Below are 6,085 nucleotides of genomic sequence, written 5' to 3' on the forward strand. Positions count from 1 at the left end.
CACTATTGATTAGAGAAATGCAAATTAAAACAACTCTGAGGTACCACCTGACACCTATCAGATTGGCTAATATGACAAAAAAGGAAAATAAATGTTGGAGAAGCTGTGGAAAAGTTGGAACACTAATGCATTGCTGGTAGAGCTGTGAACTGATCCAGCCATTCTGGAGAGCAATTTGGAAATGAAATCACTCCATTTCATTTTTTTTTTTTTTTGGCTGGGGCAATGAGGGTTAAGTGACTTGCCCAGGGTCATACAGCTAGTAAGTGTCAAGTGTCTGGGCTGGATTTGAACTCAGGTCCTCCTGATTTCAGGGCCAGTGCTTTATCCAGTGCACTACCTAGCTGCCCCCCATCCTACTCTCAAATGATATAATCCTCTGCCTGCCCTTTCCTTCTGTTTAGCTAGGAAACAGCTGGTTAAGAGTGACAGAACTGCAAGCTTCCCTTAGTTATTCCTATGTTGGTTATTCCTCTGCTGGCTTCAAACTGAGCTACTAGCTATAACTAAGATCCTGCTCTGCTCCTGGTGTCTGAGCAATAATTTGTTGCTACTTGCTTCTGAACATGCTCCTTACCCCCAGGATACCAACTCTAGGTACACATCTCTTCCTCAGCCCACTCTGGATCTGTGTAGTGAGCAGCAAAGCTACCACTTGGTCCCTTCTTCCTCTTGCCCTGTGCTGGAGTACTCTGGCACATTCCTGGCCAGAGTGTCCCTGGTGTTCACAGATGATGGAGACCTTGGTGGAAAAATTATTTGTGGTGCTTTTTCCCCCAACTTTGGCTTCTCTGAGTATTCAGTCAGGTGTGTTTAATTTTAAGGTCCTTTATGGATTGAAGTGTATCAGTCTGAAAATTAAAGCAACACTGAGGTTCCACTTTATAGTCATTAGATATTAAATTGGCAAAGTGGGCAGTAATATACCAGAAGTATTTCAAGAAAATATGCAGGTTGATGGAATGTTGGTGGAACAGTGAATTGGTCCAGCCATTCTGGAAAGCACTTTGGAACTTCACAAAATGTTATATCATGTCTGTCCTTTGATCTAACAATGCCACTACTAGGCCTATACCCCACAAGGAAATCAAAGAAAGAAAGGTCCTATATGTGAAAAATATTTCTGGCAGATCTTTGTGGTGAAAAGAAATGGAAACTTAAGGGTGTGCTCATAAATTAGAGCATGGCTAGACAAATTATGATATATGAATACTATATATACTGTTGTGCCATAAGAAATGATGGAGTGGTGCAGCTAGGTGGCACAGTAGATAAAGCACTGGCCCTGGATTCAGGAGGATCTGAGTTCAAATCCAGCTTCAGATACTTGATACTACTACCTGTGTGACCCTGGGCAAGTCACTTAACCCTCATTGCCCCACCAAAAAAAAAGAATGATGGAGTGATTTCTTAGAAACCTTCGAAGGCTGATATGATCTGATAGAACCAGGAAAACACTTTATATTTTGACATTGTGAAAATGAACAATTTTGAAAGGCTTAGAAATGCAGAGGAGATGGACTAAATATGCAGAATTAGACGTGCATTTTTTTAAATTTTTATTTAAATTTTTTTTTATTTTTTGGTGAGACAATTGGAGTTAAGTGACTTGGCTAAGGTCACACAGCTAGTAAGTTAAATGTCTGAGGCCGGATTTGAACTCAGGTCCTCCTGAATCCAGGGCTGGTGCTCTACCCACTGCACCACCTAGCTGCCCCAACACATGCATTTTTAAATGTTTTATTTCCATCATTCTCTCTTGATAAGGAAGGGAAGTGGGAAGAGAGGAGAAAAATGCTTGCTAGTTGGGGAAAAAATTACAATTCAAACCTTACCTAGAAAGAAGTCTTACCTGATTAATGCCATCCTTCATCTAACACTTCTGCAGTAATATGATTGTGCTTGAAATGGGCTGGATCAAATAATGAACAAACTCAAAAGTCAAGCTAAAATGCTGGAATTGTAAGAGTGCTTGGAAATCCCCTTGTTCCATTTTTTTGGAAGGAATGCATTTAAATCATGCCAAATAGAACATGGATGTTTTCTAGTCTTTAAAGCCTCCAGAAAAGTCTACAACTCATACCGATATTTAATAATTCTCACTTAAAATAACTGTAAATCCTATACACGATCTATCCTGTATCTTATATTTATCTCTGTCTGTCTATCTAGCTATACCAGACCAGATGTAGTGATTAGGCATGCCCAGCTTAAAAAAAAACAAAAACAAAAACAACAGCAAGATTTGCTTTTTTAACTTTATTATTATTAAATATTCTGCTATATATTTTTGAGGTCAAAAAGACTATAGTTTTTCATATTTTCTTTTCCCAGTTGTGGGGTTGGGGGGTCAGAGGAAGTGAGGGTAAATTCCAAGGAGAATCACTTAAAAAGACAAAAGTCATTTCTTTAAGTGACAAAAAAAGTAATTTCTGCTGCACATTATAGTACAGGTGTGCTAAATACACCTCTAAATCAAATATGATAGTTACTTTCTCTATACAAAAGAAATGTTTAACATTACAGACAGGCTCACACTGAGCTTGACAGCAAAGGCTTATTGCTATGCTTTCCTAGAGGTTGATACATAGAAACATTCACACATGAAGCATTTTACCAGCAAGTTGAATTAGTCTGACTTTGACTGTGGTCCTGCACTATCTTTCTTTGTTAAGGGAGTCAAACCATACAGTTAGTAGCCCTCTTGTATCAGTGGTCTTCTCTAAAACAACAGTCTCAAACTCAATTACAGCTGTGAGCTGCAGTGACTTGGGAATTCCAAAAGTTAACTCTATATTGCATTTTTTTTATTTATTTTGTTAAACATTTCTCAATTACATTTAGACATCTGCTCTAAGTACTGTAATATCGATGTAAGAGACATCTTCCATTGTACAGCCATCAGAGGGACCCAGGAACTTCCAAACTTGAGATAGCCACTCAAAAAAAAAATAAGTCCATCTTCCAGGATAACTGCTTGAGGAAAGAAGGAGGGGAGGCAGCCAGAGGCTCAGGTTTCAACTTGTCTAGGTGAGCCCCTCCAGCTGTCACATGGGAGCAGAACGCATTCAGAGAGAGCTATTATGAGAGGACCCTTTCATAGCTAGAGGGATGGATGTGACAGTTTTTTTGGATGTAAATATAAGACTGTTCCTGCTCCAGGGGAGCTTACATTCTAAAGAGGGATGACAACACAAAAGGAGAGCTGAGAAAAGGTGGATGTGTGTGTTAGGGGTGAGGAGTCACATACCTGTTGAGGAAATATCTGGTCAGAGAAGTCTGGTTTGGGCCAAGATAATGAAATTTCACCTAGAGGCAAACAGATGAAATGACTTGACCCAGATCACTTAAGCTAGAAAGTATCTGAGGCTGGATTTGAACTCAAGTCTTCCTGACTTTAGGCTTAGCTGTGCTACCTAGCTGCCAAGGGCTTCTGGAAAAAGTTGGAAGAATTCATCAGGTGCAAGAAAGCTAACTCTCAAAGCATCCCAGACTCTAAGAGGGCTGGGAAGTTCAGTGCTCAAAGCATAGCCTTAAGAATACATGTAAGGGGGGCAGCTAGGTGGCGCAGTGGATAGAGCACCGGCCCTGGAGTCAGGAGTACCTGAGTTCAAATCCGGCCTCAGATACTTGACACTTACTAGCTGTGTGACCTTGAGCAAGTCACTTAACCCTCATTGCCCAACCAAAAAATAAAAAATGATAAAAAGAATACATGTAGATAAAATATTTATAGCTGCTCTTTTTGTGGTGGCTAGGAAATTGAGGGACTGCCCATCAACTGGGGAATGGCTGAACAAGTTGTGGTATATGAATATAATGGAATACTATTGTGCTGTAAGAAACAATGTACAATGGGGCAGCTAGATGGCACAGTGGATAGAGCACCGGCCCTGGATTCAGGAGGACCTGAGTTCAAATCCGGCCTCAGACACTTAATACTTACTAGCTGTGTGACCCTGGGCAAGTCACTTAACCCCAATTGCCTCACTAAAAACAAACAAACAAACAAAAAAAGAAACAATGTACAGGAGGATTTCAGAGAAACCTGGAAGGACTTACATGAACTGATGCTGAGTGAGATGAGCAGAACAAGGAGAACATTGTACACAGTATTGAGAACATTGTGTTTTGATCAACTGTGATAGAGTTGACTCTTCTCAGCAATACAATGGTCTGAGATAGTTCCAAAGGACTAGTGATGGAAAATGCTCTCCACATCCAGAAAAAAAACTGTGGGATCTAGATGCAGATTGAACCATACTGTTTCTAATTTTTTTTTCTTTTTTGAGGTTTTTCCTTTTCGCTCTGATTCTTCTTTCACAGCATGACTAATGCAGAAATAGGTTTAATGTGATTGTACATATATAACCTAAATCAGATTGCTTGCTGTCTTGGGGAGGTGGGAGGGGGGAGGGAGGGAGAAAAATTTGGAACTAGAAATCGTATAAAAAACAAATGTTGAAAACTATCTCTACCAGTAACTGGGAAATAATAAAACACTTTTATGACTTAAAAAAATACATGTAGATTAATCAATGGGAAATTGAATTGTTGAATTGAGTTTACTGGAATCAGGGCACCAACACTATTTCCCTCCTCATCTATCGAGGCCTCTGGGGACATAGGGGTTAAACCTCACCAACTTGTTCACAAGAGCTGGGTACATGCTCTCCTGACTTTCCTGTAGACCCCAGAAGACATTCTGTGACCACCCAGGTCTTCCCCAACCCTGTGATTAGCTTCTTGGCAGGCCCAGCCAGACCAGAGAATGCTCATTTGGCTGGAGTTGGGAGCCTGTCTGGGGCCTGTAGGGCCGGGAGATCTGATATTCAGTTCTTTAAAGCTGGCAAAGCCTTTTATACGCATTATCTCATTTCAGCCTCACCATTACCCTGAGAGATGGGTACTAAAGGTGTTATTACCCCCATTTTACAGGAGAGGAAATTGAAGCTTAGAGAAATCCAGCGATTGGTGTGAGTCAAAGGCCAGGTGTTTCTGAGTCTGAGGGCAGCCTTCTACACTGCTCCTCAATCTAAAGCCTTGCCAGTAAACCTTTATTGAGGGGAGAAGCAACAATAATGGTCTGCCCGGCTCAGGCCATACACGTAGCTTTGTTCTGGGAATGTATCTGTGTTCTAGGGAGGCAGTTTTACTCTGGTGCCTTATTTGAGGGGGCGGGGAGGGGCACAGAGGAGGATGTGTAATAAACATTTATCATGTGCCAGGTATTGCCCTAAGCCCTGGGAATACAATAAGATGCAAAAGACAGCCCCTGCTCTCAAGTAGCTTACGGTTTAACAAAAACAACATGAAAGCAAACATGGACAAGCAACTTATACAGGATAAATGGGAAATAACACAGGGAAAGTGTGTTAGAATTAAGAGGGTGGGGCAGCTAGGTGGTGCAGTGGATAGAGCACCGGCCCTGGAGTCTGGAGTACCTGAGTTCAAATCTGACCTCAGACACTAAACACTTACTAGCTGTGTGACCCTGGGCAAGTCACTTTAAACCCAATTGCCTCACTAAACAAACAAACAAACAAACAAAAGAATTAAGAGGGTTACTTTGTGGAGTGACTTCAAGGAAGCCACTAGGCAGAGGTGAGGAGGGAGAGCACTCCAGGCATGGGGAACAGCTAGAGAAAATGCCCAACACAAAGAGAATGTCTTGTCTGTGGAACAGCCAGGAGGCCAGTGTGACTGAAATGAAAAGTACGTGGTAGAGTGTAAGGTGTATGAAGACTGGAAAGGTAGGAAGGGGGTAGGTTATGAAGGGCTTCGAATGCCAAATACAGTATTTTGTATTTGATCCTGGAAGAAACAGGAAGTCACTGGAGTTTACTGAAAAGAAGCAGATGGTGACAAGGTCAGAGCTTTGGTTTAGGATGGACCAGAGGGGCAGCTAGGTGGAGCAATGGATAAAGCACCAGCCCAGGATTCAGGAATACCTGAGTTTAAATCCGGCCTCAGACCCTTGACACTTACTAGCTGTGTGACCCTGGGCAAGTCACTTGACCCCAATTGCCTCACCAAAAGAAAGAAAGGATGGACCAGAATAGGGAGAAACTTTGAGGCAGGCAGA

This window comes from Dromiciops gliroides, chromosome 5 (assembly GCF_019393635.1).
Source record: "Dromiciops gliroides isolate mDroGli1 chromosome 5, mDroGli1.pri, whole genome shotgun sequence".
Taxonomy (NCBI): Eukaryota; Metazoa; Chordata; class Mammalia; order Microbiotheria; family Microbiotheriidae; genus Dromiciops; species Dromiciops gliroides.